The sequence below is a fragment of the Mytilus californianus genome, unplaced genomic scaffold, assembly GCF_021869535.1.
Source record: "Mytilus californianus isolate M0D057914Y unplaced genomic scaffold, xbMytCali1.0.p SCAF_67, whole genome shotgun sequence".
Taxonomy (NCBI): Eukaryota; Metazoa; Mollusca; class Bivalvia; order Mytilida; family Mytilidae; genus Mytilus; species Mytilus californianus.
This window is the reverse complement of record NW_026262720.1, coordinates 20321-46826: the sequence shown is the minus strand read 5'-3', so window position 1 is coordinate 46826 and position 26506 is coordinate 20321. Positions and strand designations below refer to the sequence as shown.

Below are 26506 nucleotides of genomic sequence, written 5' to 3'. Positions count from 1 at the left end.
AAATACATACAGATGTCTTCTTTTAGAGAACCACTGAATGCAATGAAACCAAACATGGCATGAATGTTCCTTATGAGGTCTTGACTAAGTGTTGTTACTTTGAAGCCGATCCATCATCCAAGATGGCCGCCAGAGAGGGACTTAGTTTAACATAGGACCCTATGGGAAATACATACAAATGTCTTCTTTTAGAGAACCACTGAATGCAATGAAACCAAACATGGCATGAATGTTCCTTATGAGGTGCTGACCAAGTGTTGTTACTTTGAAGCTGATCCATCATCCAAGATGGCAGCCAGCTGGGGACTTAGTTTAACATAGGACCCTATAGGAAATAAATACAAATGTCTTCTTTTAGAGAACCACTGAATGCAATGAAACCAAACATGGCATGAATGTTCCTTATGAGGTGCTGACCAAGTGTTGTTACTTTGAAGCTGATCCATCATCCAAGATGGCAGCCAGCGGGGGACTTAGTTTAACATAGGACCCTATGGGAAATACATACAAATGTCTTCTTTTAGAGAACCACTGAATGCAATGAAACCAAACATGGCATGAATGTTCCTTATGAGGTGCTGACCAAGTGTTGTTACTATGAAGCCAATCCATAATCTAAGATGGCCGCCAGCGGAGGACTTAGTTTAACATAGGACCCTATGAGAAATACGTACAAATGTTTTCTTTTAGAGAACCATTGAAAGGAATGAAACCAAACATGGCATGCATGTTCCTTTTGAGGTGCTGACCAAGTGTTGTTACTTTGAAGCTGATCCTTCATCCATGATGGCTGCCAGATGGGGACAATGTTTAACAAAGGACCCTATGGATGATACATACAAATGTCTTCTTTTAGAGAACCACATACTGAATGGATTGAAACCAAACATGGCATGAATGTTCCTTATGAGGTGCTGACTAAGTTTTGTTACTTTGAAGCTGATCTTTCATCCATGATGGCCGCCAATAGGGGGACTTCCTTTAACATAAGACCCTATGGGAAATACATACAAATGCTTCTTCTAGAGGTGCACTGAATGGAATGAAACCAAAACATGGCATAAATGTTTCTTATGAGGTGCTGATTAAGTGTTGCTACTTTGTTGCCGATTTACTGTTCAAGATGGCCACCAGGCTTTTTTATTAAATTACAGGACCAATATTAAACCAAATTTGGCCTCACTCATTATTAGGGTATCTGTTATGATTTTAATCTATTTTTACATGATTTCCAAAACCAAAGTAGAATCAGGTGAGCGACACAGGCTCTTGAGAGCCTCTAGTTTTGTATTATAAGGATACTGGTATGTCACAGTATAACAAGGTTGAGTGGTAAATACCCCAGTTTATTAAATGAACTACAATGTACATGTAATTGTTAAAATTATAAAAGGGGAGATAATCAAGAGCTAGCTGGTTCATTCTAGTAGGTTGCATTACACCAGTGCTTTTAATTCCTTTTTAACAGGATAAACATTTTTCATTGAGCAACGTTAAATGTTCAACAAAAATAACATGGCCTATTTACAAAATTAATTGCATGTTAGAGTAAAAAACTAATAAACATTGCAATCATTACAATATAAATTGCATATTAAAATAGAGTTGTTAACTAAAAAATGAGCTGTATGAATGAAAGATTGGAGACAGGGTTCTCAATAAGGCAGTCATGAAGTCATGAAAACTATCTAGACTCATTTTCAAAACTGACGAGCCTAAAGATGCTCAAGGATTGTAAAATTTTGTAGATCAACTAAGCGAACATACATGTATCACCATTTTATAGCAAATTTGAATGTCTAAAAATTATCTAAATTTGATGTCATTTCCGTGCTCTTTTTTATCATGAAGACTAAAATGATAATTATGTAGCAATAAAATTTCTTCTCGCTGTTGGAACTCGCCATGGTCATTAATGATGATTCCCTGGACTCCCCTTTAAAAGTCCTTTGTCAGAACCCTAGGTCTGTGTCAAACAGACAGTAATCAATCAATGATAGAGGTCAAAATGGTATTCAACAATTGATTCCCTGGACTCCCCTTCAAAAGTCCTTAGTCAGAACCCTAGGAGGTCTATGTAAAACAGACAGCAACCAATCAATGAGACAGGTCAAAATGGTATTCAACAATAGATTCCCTGGACTCCCCTTCAAAAGTCCTTAGTCAGAACCCTAGGAGGTTTATGTAAAACAGACAGCAACCAATCAATGAGACAGGTCAAAATGGTATTCAACAATAGATTCCCTTGACTCCCCTTCAAAATTCCTTAGTCAGAACCCTAGGAGGTCTATGTAAAACAGACAGCAACCAATCAATGAGACAGGTCAAAATGGTATTCAACAATAGATTCCCTGGACTCCCCTTCAAAAGTCCTTAGTCAGAACCCTAGGAGGTCTATGTAAAACAGACAGCAACCAATCAATGAGACAGGTCAAAATGGTAATCAACAATAGATTCCCTGGACTCCCCTTCAAAAATCCTTTGTCAGAACCCTAGGTCTGTGTCAAACAGACAGCAACCAATCAATGAGACAGGTCAAAATGGTATTCATCAATAGATTCCCTGAACTCCCTTCAAAAGACCTTTGTCAGAACCCTAAGTCTGTGTCAAACAGACAGCAACCAATCAATGAGACAGGTCAAAATGGTATTCAACAATAGATTCCCTGGACTCTCCTTCAAAAGTCCTTTGTCAGAACCCTGGTCTGTTAAACAGACAGCAACCAATCAATGAGACAGGTCAAAATTGTATTCAACAATAGATTCCCTTGACTCCCCTTCAAAAGTCCTTAGTCAGAACCCTAGGAGGTCTATGTAAAACAGACAGCAACCAATCAATGAGACAGGTCAAAATGGTATTCAACAATAGATTCCCTGGACTCTCCTTCAAAAGTTCTTAGTCAGAACCCTAGGAGGTCTATGTCAAACAGACAGCAACCAATCAATGATAGAAGTCAAAATGGTATTCAACAATAGATTCCCTGGACTCCCATTGAAAAATCCTAAGTCAGAACCCTAGGAGGTATATGTCAAACAGACAGCAACCAATCAATGAGACAGGTCAAAATGGTATTCAACAAAAGATTCCCTTGACTCCCCTTCAAAAATCCTAAGAACCCTAGGAGGTCTATGTCAAACAGACAGCAACCAATCAATGAGACAGGTCAAAATGGTATTCAACAATAGATTCCCTGAACTCCCCTTCAAAAGTCCTTAGTCAGAACCCTAGGAGGTATATGTCAAACAGACAGCAACCAATCAATGAGACAGGTCAAAATGGTATTCAACAATAGATTCCCTGGACTCTCCTTCAAAAGTCCTTTGTCAGAACCCTGGTCTGTAAAACAGACAGCAACCAATCAATGAGACAGGTCAAAATGGTATTCAACAATAGATTCCCTGGACTCCCCTTCAAAAGTCCTTAGTCAGAACCCTAGGAGGTCTATGTAAAACAGACAGCAACCAATCAATGAGACAGGTCAAAATGGTATTCAACAATAGATTCCCTGGACTCTCCTTCAAAAGTCCTTAGTCAGAACCCTAGGAGGTTTATGTCAAACAGACAGCAACTAATCAATGCTAGAAGTCAAAATGGTATTCAACAATAGATTCCCTGGACTCCCATTCAAAAATCCTTTGTCAGAACCCTAGGTCTGTGTCAAACAGACAGCAACCAATCAATGAGACAGGTCAAAATTGTATTCAACAATAGATTCCCTTGACTCCCCTTCAAAAGTCCTTAGTCAGAACCCTAGGAGGTCTATGTAAAACAGACAGCAACCAATCAATGAGACAGGTCAAAATGGTATTCAACAATAGATTCCCTGGACTCTCCTTCAAAAGTTCTTAGTCAGAACCCTAGGAGGTCTATGTCAAACAGACAGCAACCAATCAATGATAGAAGTCAAAATGGTATTCAACAATAGATTCCCTGGACTCCCATTGAAAAATCCTAAGTCAGAACCCTAGGAGGTATATGTCAAACAGACAGCAACCAATCAATGAGACAGGTCAAAATGGTATTCAACAAAAGATTCCCTTGACTCCCCTTCAAAAATCCTAAGAACCCTAGGAGGTCTATGTCAAACAGACAGCAACCAATCAATGAGACAGGTCAAAATGGTATTCAACAATAGATTCCCTGAACTCCCCTTCAAAAGTCCTTAGTCAGAACCCTAGGAGGTATATGTCAAACAGACAGCAACCAATCAATGAGACAGGTCAAAATGGTATTCAACAATAGATTCCCTGGACTCTCCTTCAAAAGTCCTTTGTCAGAACCCTGGTCTGTAAAACAGACAGCAACCAATCAATGAGACAGGTCAAAATGGTATTCAACAATAGATTCCCTGGACTCCCCTTCAAAAGTCCTTAGTCAGAACCCTAGGAGGTCTATGTAAAACAGACAGCAACCAATCAATGAGACAGGTCAAAATGGTATTCAACAATAGATTCCCTGGACTCTCCTTCAAAAGTCCTTAGTCAGAACCCTAGGAGGTTTATGTCAAACAGACAGCAACTAATCAATGCTAGAAGTCAAAATGGTATTCAACAATAGATTCCCTGGACTCCCATTCAAAAATCCTTTGTCAGAACCCTAGGTCTGTGTCAAACAGACAGCAACCAATCAATGAGACAGGTCAAAATGGTATTCATCAATAGATTCCCTGAACTCCCCTTCAAAAGACCTTTGTCAGAACCCTAAGTCTGTGTCAAACAGACAGCAACCAATCAATAAGACAGGTCAAAATGGTATTCAACAATAGATTCCCTGGACTCTCCTTCAAAAGTCCTTTGTCAGAACCCTGGTCTGTAAAACAGACAGCAACCAATCAATGAGACAGGTCAAAATGGTATTCAACAATAGATTCCCTGGACTCCTATTGAAAAATCCTAAGTCAGAACCCTAGGAGGTATATGTCAAACAGACAGCAACCAATCAATGAGACAGGTCAAAATGGTATTCAACAAAAGATTCCCTTGACTCCCCTTCAAAAATCCTAAGAACCCTAGGAGGTCTATGTCAAACAGACAGCAACCAATCAATGAGACAGGTCAAAATGGTATTCAACAATAGATTCCCTGAACTCCCCTTCAAAAGTCCTTAGTCAGAACCCTAGGAGGTATATGTCAAACAGACAGCAACCAATCAATGATAGAGGTCAAAATAGTATTCAACAATAGATTCCCTGGACTCCCCTTCAAAAGTTCTTAGTCAGAACACTAGGAGGTCTATGTCAAACAGACAGCAACCAATCAATGAGACAGGTCAAAATGGTATTCAACAATAGATTCCCTGGACTCTCCTTCAAAAGTCCTTTGTCAGAACCCTGGTCTGTAAAACAGACAGCAACCAATCAATGAGACAGGTCAAAATGGTATTCAACAATAGATTCCCTGGACTCCCCTTCAAAAGTCCTTAGTCAGAACCCTAGGAGGTCTATGTAAAACAGACAGCAACCAATCAATGAGACAGGTCAAAATGGTATTCAACAATAGATTCCCTGGACTCTCCTTCAAAAGTCCTTAGTCAGAACCCTAGGAGGTTTATGTCAAACAGACAGCAACTAATCAATGCTAGAAGTCAAAATGGTATTCAACAATAGATTCCCTGGACTCCCATTCAAAAATCCTTTGTCAGAACCCTAGGTCTGTGTCAAACAGACAGCAACCAATCAATGAGACAGGTCAAAATGGTATTCATCAATAGATTCCCTGAACTCCCCTTCAAAAGACCTTTGTCAGAACCCTAAGTCTGTGTCAAACAGACAGCAACCAATCAATAAGACAGGTCAAAATGGTATTCAACAATAGATTCCCTGGACTCTCCTTCAAAAGTCCTTTGTCAGAACCCTGGTCTGTAAAACAGACAGCAACCAATCAATGAGACAGGTCAAAATGGTATTCAACAATAGATTCCCTGGACTCTCCTTCAAAAGTTCTTAGTCAGAACCCTAGGAGGTCTATGTCAAACAGACAGCAACCAATCAATGATAGAAGTCAAAATGGTATTCAACAATAGATTCCCTGGACTCCCATTGAAAAATCCTAAGTCAGAACCCTAGGAGGTATATGTCAAACAGACAGCAACCAATCAATGAGACAGGTCAAAATGGTATTCAACAAAAGATTCCCTTGACTCCCCTTCAAAAATCCTTAGAACCCTAGGAGGTCTATGTCAAACAGACAGCAACCAATCAATGAGACAGGTCAAAATGGTATTCAACAATAGATTCCCTGAACTCCCCTTCAAAAGTCCTTAGTCAGAACCCTAGGAGGTATATGTCAAACAGACAGCAACCAATCAATGATAGAGGTCAAAATAGTATTCAACAATAGATTCCCTGGACTCCCCTTCAAAAGTTCTTAGTCAGAACACTAGGAGGTCTATGTCAAACAGACAGCAACCAATCAATGAGACAGGTCAAAATGGTATTCAACAATAGATTCCCTGGACTCTCCTTCAAAAGTCCTTTGTCAGAACCCTGGTCTGTAAAACAGACAGCAACCAATCAATGAGACAGGTCAAAATGGTATTCAACAATAGATTCCCTGGACTCCCCTTCAAAAGTCCTTAGTCAGAACCCTAGGAGGTCTATGTAAAACAGACAGCAACCAATCAATGAGACAGGTCAAAATGGTATTCAACAATAGATTCCCTGGACTCTCCTTCAAAAGTCCTTAGTCAGAACCCTAGGAGGTTTATGTCAAACAGACAGCAACTAATCAATGCTAGAAGTCAAAATGGTATTCAACAATAGATTCCCTGGACTCCCATTCAAAAATCCTTTGTCAGAACCCTAGGTCTGTGTCAAACAGACAGCAACCAATCAATGAGACAGGTCAAAATGGTATTCATCAATAGATTCCCTGAACTCCCCTTCAAAAGACCTTTGTCAGAACCCTAAGTCTGTGTCAAACAGACAGCAACCAATCAATAAGACAGGTCAAAATGGTATTCAACAATAGATTCCCTGGACTCTCCTTCAAAAGTCCTTTGTCAGAACCCTGGTCTGTAAAACAGACAGCAACCAATCAATGAGACAGGTCAAAATTGTATTCAACAATAGATTCCCTTGACTCCCCTTCAAAAGTCCTTAGTCAGAACCCTAGGAAGTCTATGTAAAACAGACAGCAACCAATCAATGAGACAGGTCAAAATGGTATTCAACAATAGATTCCCTGGACTCTCCTTCAAGAATCCTTAGTCAGAACCCTAGGAGGTCTATGTCAAACAGACAGCAACCAATCAATGATAGAAGTCAAAATAGTATTCAACAATAGATTCCCTGGACTCCCATTCAAAAATCCTAAGTCAGAACCCTAGGAGGTATATGTCAAACAGACAGCAACCAATCAATGAGACAGGTCAAAATGGTATTCAACAATAGATTCCCTTGACTCCCCTTCAAAAATCCTTAGAACCCTAGGAGGTCTATGTAAAACAGACAGCAACCAATCAATGAGACAGGTCAAAATGGTATTCAACAATAAATTCCCTTGACTCCCCTCCAAAAATCCTTAGTCAGAACCCTATGAGGTCTATGTAAAACAGACAGCAACCAATCAATGAGACAGGTCAAAATGGTATTCAACAATAGATTCATTGAACTCCCCTTCAAAAGTCCTTAGTCAGAACCCTAGGAGGTCTATGTCAAACAGACAGCAACCAATCAATGATAGAGGTCAAAATAGTATTCAACAATAGATTCCCTGGACTCCCCTTCAAAAGTTCTTAGTCAGAACACTAGGAGTTCTATGTCAAACAGACAGCAACCAATCAATGATAAAGGTCAAAATGGTATTCAACAAAAAATCATCGTCTTGATAAAATTTTCAGGCCTCGGTGGCTGAGTGGTCTAAGTAGTCGACCTACTGTTTCACTAGCCTGTCAACACTGAGGTTTCGAGTTCAATTCCCACACGGGGCAGGAGCACTTGACTCCAATCTTAATTGACTAGGATTCTCAGTTTTCCTACAGAAGGTGGGTGGTTCTCTCCAGGCTCTCCATCTTCCTCCACCAATAAAAACTGACTGCCACGAAATAGCACAATTTTGTTGAAAGTGGCATTAAACACCAATCAGTCGATCAATCAATTATAAAGTGTTATTATTATTTCTAATTGAAATAGAAACATTTATCTGTTTATATTTCCAGATTGAACATCTATTATTTGTATTAGATCCTTGTCCAGTCAATTAGATATTTGTCCAGTCAATGTAAACCTTGTCCAGTCAGTGTGAACATTGCCCAGTCTAGTTGCTATTATAGGTAAGTGTACATTATATGTGTAGGACCATTTACTACTGAAATTTGTTTCAAATGTAAGAGTGTCTCAACTCTAAAAGGGAAGATAATCAACATATAGTGTTTCATTCTAAATACTGCAACATTAAACAAGACACAAAAAAGCCCAAAGAATAATTACAAAATTATATTTCTACAAATATAGATTGGTTGAACTTCAGCATTGAACTTGTGCTAAATGAAAAAAAATGTGAAATATATGTCAATGAGACAGTAACCAATCAATGAAACTTGTCAAAATGGTCTTCAACAATAGACAATATAACCTGATAACATGTTATCTAAATTGTCATATGAAGGAAAGACAAATTTGAAATAATTATTTCAATCTGAAAATAGAAACATTTATGTTTTCAGTTAGAACATCTCTTATTGGTATTTGACATTTGATCCATGTTCAGTGATAATCAACAGATAGTTTTTACATTCAAAATACCAGAACACCAATGTTTTTTTTATAGTAAACAAGAGAGGAATGAAATAATTGCGCATTATATCTTTATTGTAAGTTTATTTTATTGAAACAGGGAGATAACACAGATAACACACAAACATTGGTATGTTTATAAGAAACATTTACAACAGTTGACTAGAAAAAGATGTACAGATGAAGTATTATTAAGTGATACATATATTGTACGTATATCAGACTGGACGGGTAAAACAAAAGAATTTAGAAATCGTATTTTGCTTCTTCTCCAAAATGAGGTAAATTAAAACAACGCATCAAAAAATTATACTATGAAATCTTAAGAAGTCTTTTTTTCCCTTTTATTCACAATATTGTTTGTTTTAGGAGGGGCTGGCAGAAGAATACTTATTTATGATTTGTATCCAGTGATTTATTATTAGGTCATATATATATATATATTTTCTTTTTAGTTCACCTGGCCTAAAAGTCTGTTGGCGTCATTAACTTTTACAAAAATCTCTTAAACTACTGGGCCAAATTTGACCAAATTTGGCCACAATCATCATTTGGATATCTAGTTTATTAAAAAAAATATGTCTAATGACCCCCTCCTGCCAACCAACATGGCTGACATGGCTAAAAATAGAACATAGGGGTAAATGCAAGTTTGGTCTATTATCTTGAAAACTGATATGAATGGAGAAAAACTGTCAGGGACAAAAATGTTCAAAATAATGAGATCTACATATTATCTATTACTTCAAAACTGGCAGACAATTTCTTATCATGCTTATAGGAGTTAATGATAATGAATGATGAATTTTACAGATATTTTCATGTTTGCCTAATATCTGAAAAACTTTAATAGATAGGGAGAAACTTTATATACCAAAAGTGATCTGCAAATAAGTTTACATGGTCGAAATCGTCAGACGACTCCTTATTGGAGTTAATGCCCCTTAATGACGATTTTTGTCAGTTTTGCATTTTTGCCTTATATCTGAAAAAACTATAATAGATACAGGGCTCAAAACACTTTAGAATCATAGGGAAAATTGACTTCTCTTTTTGAAACTGATAGGGAGAAGTGGTGAGATTTGAAAAAGAAGTTCTCCTTCGTGCGCGGCGCTACAATGTTTGGTTTTTATACGACCGCAAAAATTTTTGCGGTCGTATATTGGTATGACGTTGGCGTCGTCATCGTCGTCGTCCGAAGACACATTGGTTTTCGCACTCTAACTTTAGTTTAAGTGAATGGATCTCTATGAAATTTTACAAGAAGGTTCAATACCACAAAAGAAAGGTTGGGATTGATTTTGGGGGTTATGGTACCAACAGTTTAGGAATAAGGGGCCAAAAAGGGACCAAAAACAAGCATTTTTGTAGTTTCCTGACAATAACTTGTGTATAAGTGTATGGATCTCTCTGACATTGTACCACAAGGTTCCATATCACAAAGGGAAGGCTGGGATTGAGTTTGAGGGTAATTGCTCCAAACATGCAGGAATTAGGGCAGAAAAGGGGCCAAAAACAAACATTTTTCTAGTTTCCAAACAATAACTTGTGTTTAAGTGTATGGATCTGTCTAAAGTTGTACTACAAGGTTCCATACTACAAAGGGAAGGCTGCGATTGAGTTTGGGGGTAATTGCTCCAAGGGGGGGGGGGGAATTTTTTTTTCCAATTCTTTTAAGGGGTTCATATTTTTCTTTTCAAAAATTTTTCAAATTTCAAATTTTTGAAAAGTTTCAAGAAGGAATCTTCATTTCACAGTATTGCGCAATAAATTTTTTAAGATCTTTGACCACATTTATTTTTTGTCAGAAACCTATATTATGTCAAAAATTGGATCAAAATCCAAATTCAGACAGTATCAAGCTTGAATATTGTGTCCAAAAATGCCCCCAACTGTTCAGGGTTCGACCTCTGCCATCGTATCGGGCTGCGATCCGTAAAGCATTTTTTACTTCTATCTTGAAAACTATAAAAGATAGTAAGACACATTAAATAGCAAAAATAATTGGCAAGACAAGATCTAAAAATAAGTAAAATTTTGATGAAATTATTGGTTTACTCTCTATAAAGTAATGTAGGAGTGAAGGCAATTTTGTCATGATTTCTATATATTCTAGTCCACAATGTTGGAGAGAGTGCATTGTTGAAGATGCTCATAGACTTAAGTGGAGCCTCAAGCTTCTTTTGATTTAGATATTTAGATACTATTTTTCCATTCATAATTTATTATGTATCTAAGAAACTAATTTAAAGAAACAGATAATAATAGAAAAGAAAAGACTTTTATAGTCTGTTTAAGAAAATGTGTCTGTGACCCCCCTGCGAACCAAGATGGCTGACATTGCTAGAAATAGAATATAAGGGTAGAATGCAAGTTTTGTCAATTATTTTGAAAACTGCTATAGTTAGGGAAAATCTGATGGGCACAAATATTCAGAATGTTTAGATCCACCTACTATCTATTTACATCGAAACTGCCAGAAGACTTTTTTTTTTTGTCGTCAACATGTCGGACATTAACTTAAACACGCTTCAACCAATTTGCACTATTGATGTGAGCTCCCTTTCGTTTTTTATAAAATTTGGATTTTACGTTTCTGAGTTTAGGGTTTTATTCATTAAAAAAGGGGGGATTTTCCAGTTTTCGGACAATAAATCTAAAATGCTTTCACCAATGTGCAAGAAACTTTGGTCAATTGTTTATATCTATTGACATGAGCTCCTTATGATTTTTATAAATTTTAGATTTTATGTTTCCGAGTTATGGAGTTTTATTCATTAAAAACGAAGGGGGATTTTCCAGTTTTCGGACAATAACTCAAAAATGCTTTCAGCAGTTCTCATGAAACTTTGGAGAATTGTTTATATCTATTGATGTAAGCTCCCTTTCAATTTTTATAAATTTAAGATTTTATACTTTCTAGTTATGGGATTTTATTCATAAAAAAGGGGTGATTTTCTGGTTTTTGGACAATACCTTTAAAGTGCTTTGAGCAGTTTTCATTAAACTTTGGTGACTGGTTTAATCAATTAAGATAACCTCCCTTTATTTTACAATAATTATACCTACATATAGCTATCATTGTTATGCTATTTCAACGGAGATGAATAGTTTTGGCAAATGTCTTAAGCATTTACGAAAGTAATTTTAATGGCATCTGTAAAAAAATATCGACATCTGATTAGTTTCAGATTCACAATCATCCACCTTGTTATATATTTCACCTAAATTTCTCGACCAGCGGCTCATCCCTTCCACTCATTATAATAAGTGCCTCCCCCTTTCCACATACCCCAAGATATTTAGGGGATCAAGGTGTGGGCTGGGTTGGACGTTGTCTAACTCTCCCTAGCTCTTCCTATCAAGATAACAGACGTTGAAAAACAGAAAACTAACAAAAAAACTCCAGACGATAAAAGCAATTATACATTTATGCTAGCATATTTTAAGCAATATTTGATATTTATGCATGATTTAAAAGGAGATGTGAAGTATACATAATGTATTTAGAAAGCAACCCAATTAAACAACAAACTAAACAATTTACTTCTCAAGTTCAACATACGGTCTTTTACAATGGACATGTCATTACAATATTTTAAGTTCTTTATCCTCCCAAGTCTAGCTATAATATGTAGCATAGTTGTAAATACATTTTGTACATGTAAAAAAATATCTTAACAGCAAAAATTCATAAGGGGTTCTAGGGAACCCTGTGTCGCCTGCGATTGCTGCTATCAGTGTAAAGTGTAATGTTGACTTAAAAAGTGAGTCCATTTATCAGTATAAAGAATTTTTAAAAAATTTCAAACTTTTTCTTTAGACATGTTAGATGCTTTTTCCTGGTCTTGAAGATTAGCTTATTTCCAAATTTCATAACAATCCATGAAGGTTTGAAAATGTAAAAAAAAAAGTTTAATACCAGACTGTTTGTAAATGTTAACTGTAAGAAACTAAGTCCATCTATCAGAAAAACTGAAATTAAAAAAAATATTTTTAAAAGTTTGCTACAAACACAGATGATTAAGACATTACCCCTCCATTTCCTGTGTTAATACAAACATTCCCCAAAAAAAGATTTTGGTAAATCTAAAAAATTGTATAAGCCTTTTATAAGTTTTCTAATCCACTGCAATTTATATACAAGGATATTCTGAATGAATTAAACTACAAAGCGAAAACAATTTCGTCTTCCATCAGCTAAAGTTGGCTAGCTTTTTAGAGAAGTTATTACTTGTATTACGAAATTCAATTCAATAAATTGTCGGCCATTAAATTTTTTATTTTGTTCCAAGGGAAATAAATCGAAAAGGTTTTGCTAAAAGATGGATTTCAGAACAGATATTTAATTACGGTGGGGCATTCTAAAATACGAGGGTAAAGGGGCATGGCACCAATTTTTTTTCCTAAAAAGGGCAGGGCGTCAAGAAAACATGGCAGGGCGCCATACCACGCCAAAACCTCCTGTAGGAAACACTAATGGTACAAGGAAAATTTTTGTAAAACTTTTCTTGGCTTTTAAGGAAGGGAATGCTTTTATATTTGGTTTGCAGCTGATAAAGTTGAGTCTTAGCATGTTACACAGGAGTAAGTTCACGACAGGTTAAAATTGGCCATAAGATTTTGATGTTTTTTTTAATCAGGCCAAAATGCTACAAATTTTACATAGAAATAGATGTGATATTACTATGAATACAAAATAACTTCAGTTTGGCACATCACATTAAAAATGACGAAGTATTGACTCCTTAAGTATGAATTATTTGAGTTGAAACATCAACTTTGGTCATATTTTCAATTATTCTTAACAGTTTTCTGTATAATTTACTTTGGCTGCAACCCATGTTCCAGAAAGTTTTTGTGTCTAGGGATTCAATATAATCATTGGCAACTTTTGGTTACAGAACATTTTGGATCCTAGGTTGCAGCCAAGGGTTGCCTCAAGCTTTTAGGTCAGAAAAAATGCATAAAATCATCTTATTTTGACAATACATGTATATCTAAAATGTGCTGATTTTGAAGCCAAGAATGTACTCTTATGAAGAGATTTATTTTAACAAAGAAGTAAGACTTTTGAAATAGATCCATTTAAGAAACCAAATTATGGCCATTTGAAATTTTCTGATAAAGTTGAAATTCAAGGCCATATTTGGCCTAAAGTGAACCTTTTTATATTAGGTCAGCACCTTGATAATGTTGAGTGGTAACCTGTTACAAATTTTAACATTTTCCGTGCAGCCACTTTCTTTTTTCAAAAGTTTGAAATTTTACAACACTCATTGTTCAAGGAAAATTTTTGTAAAACTTTTCTTGGCTTCTAAGGACAATGAAGGAAGGGAATGCTTTTATATTTGGTCTGCATCTTGATAATCTTGAGTTGTGGCATGTTAGCAATTTTTGCATCTGCTGTGTAGCCACTTCCTTTTTGCCAATAGATTGAAATTTTACAACCCTCATTTTACAAGGAAACTTTTCATCAAAGTTTTCTTTATAAAAATAAGAAGATGTGGTATGATTGCCAATGAGATAACTCTCCACCAGAGACCAAATGACGTAGAAGTTAACAACTATAGGTAACCGTACTACCTTCAACAATGAGCGAAACCCATATTGCATAGTATTCTATAAAAGGCCCAGAAATTACCAATGCAAAACAATCTGACAAAACCAAAAAATTAATCGCATGAAGTATGTAAAAAAAAACAATAAACCAAAACCAAATATGATATACAGCAACAAACGATACAACTGAATAACAGGCTCCTGACTTGAGACAGGCACAAACAGAATAGGCTAGTGTCATTTTTGAAGAGGGCTTTGATCATGTTGATTTAAGGACTTTAATGCACCAACCGAAAATATGGCTTTATAATAAAACTTTGAAATATTATGACTTAACTTTTCAGGGGTTTAAATTATTGGAAGTCCAAGGTACATAACCTTTCATTTCTGAGAGGAAACCTTTGGTTTTTGAAACACAAAAGTCCAAAACCTCCCATCTTTTTACATTGATGTTTTTTTTTAGGACCTATGACTTTCTGAAGGGCCTTTCTCTTAAAAATTCAAATGGTCCAGGACCTTATATTCTTTAAAGCAAATTTTAGAACTTACTTACTAATAGAAGTAAATTTGAAACTTCAATCCTGTTAGAAAGTGGGGGAATATATCTTTGATCATTATACCATTTTGTTATATAATAATTATACCCCATGGAACAAAGTTCAGTAGGGTATAATGTTTTTGACTCATCCGTCAGTCCGTTAGTCAGTCAGTCAGTCAGTCAGTCCGTCCGTCTCTCAGTCCTGTTCTTGTCATAGCAACTTCTCTCAAACCACACAACAGAATTTCATGAAACTTTGTAGATAATTAGGACATAATATGTAGATGTGCATATACTCAAGAAATTTTTATCAGTTGACTTTTGTAGGAGTTATATGCTTTGAACTTAGAAATTGGGCGAGATTTTGTTTGCCCAGTGACAATGTGGGGGTGTTGGGTATGAAAGTGTGCTCACAAAGGTTTTTTGATTAAGAGATGTTGTATGAATGATGGTGAAACAGTTATCCCTAGTCAGAATTCGAAGGACAAAGATATAAACAACTACAGATAATAGATATAAGAAGATGAGGTATGAGTGCCAATGAGACAACTCTCCCTCCAAGTCACAATTTATAAAATTAAACCATTTTAGGTCGTAGATCGGCCTTCAACAAGGAGCCTTGGCTCACAATGAACAGCAAGCTATAAAGGGCCCCAAAAAATTACTAGTGTAAAACCATTCAAACGGGAAAACCAACTGTCTAATCTATATAAAAAACGAGAAACATTTATGAACCACATCAACAAACGACAACTACTGAACATCAGATTGACAGGTCTCTCAATAGCCTTTGAAATTGCACAAAACCAATACCATATAATAATATAAAAATCTATAAACAGCACTGATATGATAAAATGTGTAACAAATCAAAAGAGAAAATCAACAGCCTATTACAACAATGAAAACAGGGGAGGGAATACAGCTACCAACAACAACCACTTTACTACAGGTTCCTCGAAATGGACACGCACACAAAGAGAGTGTAAAAAGAACAATTGTTTAATGTGATTGCCATGATTGCCTTGCTCATTTGTGGACAGTTTATTTTAGAGAGGCTGGAAATTAATGAATTCAATATTGTCTTAATGCTGGTAAATAAAACTTTTGAAATTTTTAGGTCGGCAAAAGTGCAATTGATGTTTTTGTGTTTGAAGGAAAAAATCACACCCTGTTTGTAGAATACCTCATTTAGGTATGTAATTAGATATACAAGGTTTTGAGTTTAGTTTTTAGCTCAGCTGGCCTAAAAGGCCATGTGAGCTTTTGCCATCCCTTTGCGTCGGTCGTCTTTCCGTCTTCCCATGTTAATTTTTCAGAGATCTTCTCTGAAAACAGGGGACCAATTTTATCAAACTTGGGCTGAATTATCCTTAAGGTATCTAGTATAAAGTTTGTGTTTTTTTGTCTATCAAGAAACATGACCGCCATGACAAAGAAAATAAAACATAGGGCAAAAAAAGAAGTTTATGGCTTATATCTGAAAAAAAAGCAGTTAAAGCAAAACTGACCTAAATAAAAATGATACATGTGATAAGCATGTAAAGATTTATCTGCCACGAAAATTTCAAACCAACGGGACAACCCTATATGGAGTTACTGCCCCTGAAATAATAATTGTTATTAAAGTTTCTGTTTTTCGATTTTATCTAGAAAACTATTAAAGATACAGAGAAATTTCAACAGCAAAAATGTTCAGCAAGTTTAAAAAAATCTACAAATAAGTCAAACTGAACAAAATTGTAAATTAATCCCTTATTGGAGTTATTGCCCTTGAAAGATGCAGAAACTATGATAGATAGAGAGAAACCTTTAGTGGCAAAAATGTTCCACAAAGTAAGATCTACCAAAATTATAGGAGCTAGGTTAAAAGTGTAAACTGTAAAAATTATCAGCACGACAAGATGTATCCACCCTGAAAATTTGGTAAAAACTAACCACTTGTTTTTGTCTCTGAACTATCTATTTTAGAATTTTTCACAGTTGGTGGCTGCTATCATAAAAACTATAGGAGTTAGGTTAAAAGTGTAAATTGCAAAAAGTTGCAACACAACAAAATGTATCTAACCTAAAAATTGGAGAAAAATCTGTCACCCTGTTTTAGAGTTATTGCCCCTGAAAAATCATTTTTATACGACCGCAAAAAATTTGCGTTCGTATATTGCTATCACGTTGTCGTCGTCCGAAGACATTTGGTTAAGTGTACAGATCTCTATGAAATTTAACCAAAAGGTTCAATACCACAAAAGGAAGGTTGGGATTGTTTTTGGGGGTGATGGTCCTAACCAGTTTAGGAATTAGGGGCCAAAAAGGGGCCCAAAACAAGCATTTTTCTAGTTTCAGGACAATAACTTGTGTATAAGTATTTTGATTGCTCTGAAATTGTACCACAAGGTTCAATACCACAAGTAGAAGGTTGGTATTCATTTTGGGGGTAATTGCCCACACCTTTCAGGAATAAGGGGCCAAAAAGGGGCCAAAACAAGCATTTTTCTAAGTTTTCAGACAATTGTGTTTAAATGTATGGATGTCTCTTAAATTGTACCACATTTTACAAAAAGAAAATTTCTTCAAAAATTATTTTTTTTGGAGGGGGTAAACAAAAAAAAATTTTTTTTGGGGGGTCAATTTTTTTCCCTCAAGATTTAAGAAAGTATCAATTTTCCAAAAAAAAAATTGGGGGTCACAATTTATTTTGCTAATTCTTTGTATATAGTCTGAAAACAGATTTACTAAGTATTGCGCAACAGCACAGTGTATTGCACAGCAGCAAGAAATCTTCAATTGAATATAAATTCAAATCATATAACCAATTTCAAGTTCTTTGACTACATTTATTCTGTGTCAGAAATCTATAATGTGTCAAATATTTAATTACAATCCAAATTCATACCTGTATCAAGCTTGAATATTGTGTCCATTTTTGCCTCAACTGTTCAGGGTTGGACCTCAGCGGTAGTATCCAGCTGCGCTCGCGAAGCACATTTATTTAAAGTTTTATCCTGTTATTATTGATAAACATGTAGGCGCTAGGTTAAAAGTGTAAATTACAAAAATGGTCAGCTTGACAAGATTTTATAACTCTGGAAATGTTGAAAAAAATATGTAAACCTGTGTTTTTGAGTTATTGCCCTGAAAAATACATTTTTCCAATTTTTTTCATTTTTGCCTGTTATTTGTAAAACTACGAGCTAGCTATAGGTTAAAAGTGTAAACTATAATTACGATCAGCATGACAAGATCTTTTTACTCAGTTTTTTTTTACTACAAGTTTTGGAGTTATTGCCCCTGAAATATTGATTTTTACAGGTTTTTGTTCATGCCTGCGACTTCTCTCGCAGAAAGCTCGACAGGGATAGTGATCCAGCGGCAATGGCTGTCATATGATATGATATGTCAATTTTCCTTGACCGCATTTTCATAGTTCAGTAACTACTTGAAAAAAAATTCAAGTTTTTTGTATTGTTAATTTCTTTCTTATTATGAGTAATAGGATAACTATATTTGGTATGTGCGTGCCTTGCAAGGTCATCATGCCTGTCAGATAGTTTTCACTTGACCTTGACCTCATTTCACAGATCAGTGAACAAGGTTAAGTTTTCGTGGTCAAGTCCATATCTCAGAAATAAGCATATAAGCAATAGGTCTACTATATTTGGTGTATGGAATGATTGTAAGCTGTACATGTCCAACTGCCAGGTGTCATCTGACTTTGACCTCATTTTCATGGTTCAGTGGATATAGTTAAGTTGTTTTGTTTTGGTCTGTTTTTATACGACCGCAAAAATTAAAAAATTTTTGGTCGTATATTGGTATGACGTTGGCGTTGTCGTCGTCGTCGTCGTCGTCGTCTGGTGTCGTCCGGCGTCGTCCGAAGACACATTGGTTTTCGCACTCTAACTTTAGTTTAAGTGAATAGATCTCCGTGAAATTTTACCATAAGGTTCAATATCACAAAAGGAAGGTTGGGATTGATTTTGGGGGTTATGGTACCAACAGTTAAGGAATTAGGGGCCAAAAAGGGGCCAAAAATAAGCATTTTTGTAACTTCCAGACATAACTTGTGTGTTAGTGTATGAATCTCTCTGACATTGTACCACAAGGTTCCATATCACAAAGGGAATGCTGGGATTGATTTTGGGGGTAATTGCCTCAAAATTTTAGGAATTAGGGGCCAAAAAAGGGGCTAAAAACAAGCATTTTTCTAGTTTCATGATAATAACTTGTGTGTAAGTGTATGGATCTTTCTGAAATTGAACTACAAGGTTCCATATCACAAAGGGAAAGCTGGAATTGAGTTTGGGGGTAATTGCCCAAAACGTTTAGGAATAAGGGGCCAAAAATAGCATTTTTCTAGTTTCCAGACAATTACTTGTGTTCAAGTGTATGGATCTCTCTGAAATTGTACTGCAAGGTACCATACCAAAAAGGGAAGGCTGGGATTGATTTTGGGGGTAATTGCCTCAAAATTTTAGGAATTAGGGGCCAAAAAGGGATAAAAAAAACAAGCATTTTTCTACTTTCAGGACAATAACTTGTGTGTAAGTGTATGGATCTCTCTGAAATTGTACTGCAAGGTTCCATACCACAAAGGGAAGGCTGGGATTGAGTTTGGGGGTGATGAATCATAAGGGGTTTCAAGAAATTGGGGGGGGGGATTTTTTTTTTTCCCTTTTTTTTCTTTTTTTCCTTTTTTTTTTCTTTTAAAATTTTCCATTTTAAGTTGGTTATTTCTGATTTATATTTAAAAGCAAATAATAATGATATGGTAGGAGATACACACCAAACAGGATGTGTAAATTATTATATAATAAGTATTGTGCAATAGCAAGAAATTTTCAATTGCACAGTATTGCACAATAGCAAGAAATCTTCCATTGCACAGTATTGCGCAATAGCAAGAAATCTTCAATTGCACAGTATTGTGCAATAGCAAGAAATATCCAATAGCACAATATTGCGCAATAGCAAGAAATTGTCAATTGTACAGTATTGCGCAATAGCAAGAAATATTCAATTGCACAGTATTGTGCAAAAGAAGATATTTCGTATAAATTGCTTATTTCTTGACCAATTTCAATGGGGTTTTATTCTTGAATTCTTGGGGTTCTTTAATGTGCTGAATCTAACCGTGAATTAAGTTTTTGGATTTTGGGCCCCGTTTTTAAATTGGTCCACATTGAGGTCCAAAGGGTCCAAAATTAAACTTTGTTTGATTTCATCAAACATTGAATTATTGGGGTTCCTTGATATGCCGAATCTAACCGTGTATTTAGATTCTTAATTTTTGGATCCATTTTCAAATTGGTCTACATTAATGTCCAAAGGGTCCAAAATTAAACTAAGTTTGATTTTAACAAAAATTTAATTCTTAGGGTTCTTTGATATGCTGAATCTAAACATGTATTTAGATTTTTGATTATGGGCCCAGTTTTCAAGTTGGTCCAAATCGGGGTCCAAAATTAAACTTTGTTTGATTTCAACAAAAATTGAATATATGGGGTTCTTTGATATGCTGAATCTAACCATGTATTTAGATTTTTGATTTTTTGGGCCCCATTATCAACTTTGTCCACATTGAGGTCAAAAGGGTCCTATATTAAACTTTGTTTGATTTCATCAAAAATTGAATTCTTGGGGTTCTTTGATATGCTGAATCTAACCATGTATTCAGATTTTGGATATTGGACCATAAAAGGTGAATGTCCAATTTAAAATTTTTAAGTTCTTAGACCACATTCATTCTGTGTCAGTAACCTATGCTGTGTCAAATATTTAATCACAATCCAAATTCAGAGCTGTATCAAGCTTGAATGTTGTGTCCATACTTGCCCCAACTGTTCAGGGTTCGACCTCTGCGGTTGTATCAAGCTGCACCCTGCGGAGCATTTTATTCTATAACTGTATGCAATAGGTCGACTATATATGATGAAATATTTTATTATGTACAAGTTAGTCTGGCAGGTTTTATTTGACCTTGACCTCATTTTCATGGCTCATTTCTCAATGTTAAGTTTTTTGTTTTGGTCGTTTTTCTTTAAACTATAAGCAATGGGTCAACTATATTTGGTGTATGGAATGATTTTAAAGTGTATATACTATATAGATATAAGAAGATGTTATATGAGTGCAAATGAGACAACTCTCCATCCCACTCACAATGTGTAAAAAGTAAACCATTATAGGTCAAAGTATGGCCTTCAACACCGAGCCTTGGCTCACACTGAACAGCAAGCTATAAAGACCCAAAAATGACTAGTGTAAAACAATTCAAACAGGAAAACCTTTCTTGCAGGTATCATCTAAACTTGACATCTTTTTCATGGTTCATTGGTCACTATGATGTTTTCCTGGTTTAGTTTTTTCCATAATACTATATGCAATAGGTCAACTATATTTGATCCATGGAATGATTGTAAGGTGAATATGTCTGTCTGACAGGGTTCATCTGTCCTTGACCTAATTTTCATGGTTCATTTGTCAATATAAAATTTTAATGATTTGGTCTGTCTTGTATACTACTAGCAAAAGATCAACTATATTTGGTGTATGGAATGATTGTAAGATGTACATGTATTTCTGGCAATTCAGCGTGTGTACTCATGTTTGCAGTTTTGGCTGTTATCTAAAAACCTATAGGAGCGAGGTTAAATATGTAAATTGCATAAATATCAGCAACACAAAGAGTAACTAGTATGTGCATATAAAAATTGTAGTGAGCAAACTAGCAATATTTTCACCAGGTGAGCGACACAAATTTCAAATAGTGCAGAAAAGTTGAGATAGTCTTTTAGATGCTAGTATTACATGTTTTTGGATTAGATTAATATCTGAAAATATTAGGTCAGTAATTTTCAAGTCCATAATGATCATGTATTTTCAATTGGCATTAACAATTATAACTCAATGATAACTACAACAGTATATATTTGAAATATTTTTTTTTCTATTTTTAGGATATAATGGAATATTGGAATGAGGTAAGATTTACTTTTAAGTCCAATTGTCATGTGACCTTTTATTTCCATTTTCTTACCAAAAATAAATGTATGTGATGATTTGAGATACAAACTAGTAGAATTCTACGTGACCTACAAAAAAAGATATTACAAGATCAAAGATAAAACAAACACAACAAAGATTGGGACAAAGAAAAATGTACTACAAACATTTGACTAAGGTGTTGCTAATAACTCATAGCAAAGATAGGCATAAACTGCCTGAAATTTCTTGCCTGTTTTATTTTTATGCCCCGGCCATAGCGGAGGGGGCATTAAGTTTTACCCTTGTCCGTCTGTATGTCCGTACGCCCGTCCGTACGTCCCAAAATTGGTTACCGTTCTCTAACTTTAGTTTGCCTCAACCAAATGATATGAAACTTATCCACAATGAAACTTACCCCAAAACACAGTTCGAGTTTGAATTTTGGTGGGGTCACTTTTACCATTCTAGAGTTATGCTCCTTTACAAATGAAAAAATTGCTGATTTTTTTGTTTCCGTTCTCTAAAGAGTTTACCTCAACCAAATCATGCAAATGTTATGAAACTTATCCACAATATTTATTACCACAAAACACAGATCAAGTTTGAATTTTGGTGGTGTCACTTTTACCGTTCTAAAAGTTATGCCCCTTTCCAATGGAAAAATTGCTGAAATATTAGTTTTTCTCTAACTTTAGTTTGCCTCAACCAAATGTTATGCACAATGCTAATTACCACAATACACAGATCAAGTTTGAATTTTGTTGGCATCACTTTTACCGTTCTAGAGTTATGCCCCTTAACAAATCTCAAAATTGCTGAAATATTTGTTTCTGTTCTCTAACTTTAATTTGCCTCAACCAAATATTATGAAACTTATGCACAATGCTAATTACCACAAAACACAGATAAAGGTTGAATTTTGGTGGCATCACTTCTACTGTTCTAGTGGACGTTAAGCAACCAACCATCAATCAATCTACTGTTCTAGAGTTATGCCCCTTTAAAAATGGAAGAATTGCTGAATTTTTCGTTTCTGTTCTCTAATTTAAGTTTACCTCAACTAAATGTTATGAAACTTATAAAAAATTCTTATTACCACAAAACTCAGATCAAGTTGAAATTTGGGTAGTGTCACTTTTACAGTTCTTGAGTTATGGCCCTTTATAACGTTATATGCAAGCGGGGGCATCATCTGTTTCCCATGGACACATTCCCCATTTTTTTTATAAATCATTAGTAACTTGCCAGAAATCCTCTGAGGTCATGGTGTCAGTAACTTGGAGCTGATTATCATGCAAAATTTAGTGGCAGTTTAGTGTTTTAGGTTTTTTCATTTTCAGAAATGTATCGAATGTTTTTTAAATATAAGTGTATACACTCTCTTAAGGTTTATTCTATATCTAGTACCTTCAGAATGCTTGTTTACAATGTCAAATACATAACCCTATTGAGTTGTTAGAGAAAATATTGGACAATTTTTAATAAATAAAAAATACAGAAGTTCTCTCCTCTTGCAATTGTTAAGTTCGTTAGTTGAAAAAAAACATATCTATTTTATGGTATAAAGTGTAAATTGACACAACGCACCATTGTTATCCAAAAGTTTTTTTTATGCCCCATCAACTGAAAGCTGGGGGCATATTGTTTTACCCCTGTCTGTCCTTCCGTCCCATTATGGGTATATAGTTATTCCAGATAACTCCTCCTACAGTTTGAATGCTAGGTAGTTTTAACTTTGCTGGCTGTTTGAACATATATTGAAGGTGTGCATGTCGTCAGGGTTTAGATTTTGATTAATATTTGCTCTTTTGGGAGATAGTTGAACTTTATCATTTTTGGAGTATATATTTGCATATTTAAGAGGCGCATAGCGTTTCCAGATAACTCCTCCTACAGTGAACCATAGACCTATGTGCTCCCATGCTCAACTTTGTGTATGTTAAAATAACACTTGCATCTGTGAGGGCATCATATTATGAATCACAGCTGATTCTTAACAATGTCAATATGCAGGCAACCTGATAATCGGTACATATCCTCTCTGCCTGAATGTTATTTGAAGTGAGGATACCCCCGATTTATATAGTTATTTGTCATGCAGGATAATAAATAATTATTGCTTTATTTAACAGTTGTTTCATTTATTTTTCATTACAATCTATTAAATGTAAAATCTATGTTTTACTTACAGAAACTTCTTGCAGATGCTCGGACTGGAAATGTACACGATGTGAAAATATGCTTAGAGAATAAAGCAGACATTGATTATCAATCGGTAGGTAAAACAGTCTCATTAGGTACAGAAGAAACATCCAAATTAGTACTAGAGCAAATTAATTATGTACAGTAAAAAAAAACCACACAACTACAGATAACTTCAGAATATAGTAGATCTTACTTGAGCAATATAAATCACATAACTACATGTTACTTGAAAATACAGCAAATTGTAATAGAATGAAATACAATTGCATGTTACTTCAAAACCTGACAGTTGAACATAAACAATATAAATCACTTACTTTAAATAACTTAAACCTTGCTGGTTAACAATACAGCAGATTAATACAGTATCAATCACAACTGCAAGTCACTTCAAAACATGACAGTAAGAACATAAACAGAATAAAATACACAACTGCAAGTCACTTCAAAACATGACAGTAAGAACATTAGCAGAATAAAACACATAACTATAAGTCACTACAAAACATGACAGTAAGAACATAAACAGAATAAAACACACAACTGTTAGTCACTTCAAAACATGACAGTAAGAACATAAACAGAATAAAACACACAACTGTTAGTCACTTCAAAACATGACAGTAAGAACAGAAACAGAATAAAATACACAACTGTTAGTCACTTCAAAACATCTCAGTAAGAACACTGTTAGTCACTTCAAAACATAACAGTAAGAACATAAACAGAATAAAACACACAACTGTTAGTCACTTCAAAACATGACAGTAAGAACATAAACAGAATAAAACACACAACTGTTAGTCACTTCAAAACATAACAGTAAGAACATAAACAGAATAAAACACACAACTGTTAGTCACTTCAAAACATGACAGTAAGAACATAAACAGAATAAAATACACAACTGTTAGTCACTTCAAAACATAACAGTAAGAACATAAACAGAATGAAATACACAACTGTTAGTCACTTCAAAACATTTCAGTAAGAACATAAACAGAATAAAACATAAAACTGTTAGTCACTTCAAAACATAACAGTAAGAACATAAACAGAATAAAACATAAAACTGTTAGTCACTTCAAAACATTTCAGTAAGAACATTGTCAGAATAAAACACACAACTGTTAGTCACTTCAAAACATGACAGTAAGAACTTAAACAGAATAAAACACACAACTGTTAGTCACTTCAAAACATAACAGTAAGAACATAAACAGAATAAAATACACAACTGTTAGTCACTTCAAAACATGACAGTAAGAACTTAAACAGAATAAAACACACAACTGTTAGTCACTTCAAGACATAACAGTAAGAACAGAAACAGAATAAAACACACAACTGTTAGTCACTTAAAAACATGACAGTAAGAACATAAACAGAATAAAACACACAACTGTTAGTCTCTTCAAAACATAACAGTAAGAACATCAACAGAATAAAATACACAACTGTTAGTCACTTCAAAACATCTCAGTAAGAACACTGTTAGTCACTTCAAAACATAACAGTAAGAACATAAACAGAATAAAATACACAACTGTTAGTCACTTCAAAACATGACAGTAAGAACATAAACAGAATAAAACACACAACTGTTAGTCACTTCAAAACATGACAGTAAGAACATAAACAGAATAAAATACACAACTGTTAGTCACTTCAAAACATGACAGTAAGAACATAAACAGAATGAAACACACAACTGTTAGTCACTTCAAAACATAACAGTAAGAACATAAACAGAATGAAACACACAACTGTTAGTCACTTCAAAACATAACAGTAAGAACATACACAGAATAAAACACACAACTGTTAGTCACTTCAAAACATGACAGTAAGAACATAAACAGAATGAAACACACAACTGTTAGTCACTTCAAAACATAACAGTAAGAACATACACAGAATAAAACACACAACTGTTAGTCACTTCAAAACATGACAGTAAGAACATAAACAGAATAAAACATAAAACTGTTAGTCACTTCAAAACATTTCAGTAAAAACATTGACAGAATAAAACACACAACTGTTAGTCACTTCAAAACATGACAGTAAGAACATAAACAGAATGAAACACACAACTGTTAGTCACTTCAAAACATAACAGTAAGAACATACACAGAATAAAACACACAACTGTTAGTCACTTCAAAACATGACAGTAAGAACATAAACAGAATAAAATACACAACTGTTAGTCACTTCAAAACATAACAGTAAGAACATAAACAGGATAAAACACACAACTGTTAGTCACTTCATAACATGACAGTAAGAACATAAACAGAATAAAACACACAACTGTTAGTCACTTCAAAACATAACAGTAAGAACATAAACAGAATAAAATACACAACTGTTAGTCACTTCATAACATAACAGTAAGAACATAAACAGAATAAAATACACAACTGTTAGTCACTTCAAAACATGACAGTAAGAACATCAACAGAATAAAACACACAACT

General features: G+C 34.8%; 1 long non-coding RNA gene across 1 annotated transcript; it reads left to right on the top strand.

Annotated features, from left to right (window-relative positions):
- The first annotated feature begins 8161 nt into the window (after positions 1–8161).
- On the top strand, positions 8162–24099 carry LOC127707362 (uncharacterized). Its single transcript, XR_007984814.1, has 5 exons — positions 8162–8271; positions 8835–8943; positions 15955–16029; positions 21791–21814; positions 24010–24099. It is a non-coding gene; the product is annotated as an uncharacterized LOC127707362 (long non-coding RNA).
- Positions 24100–26506: the final 2407 nt, after the last annotated feature.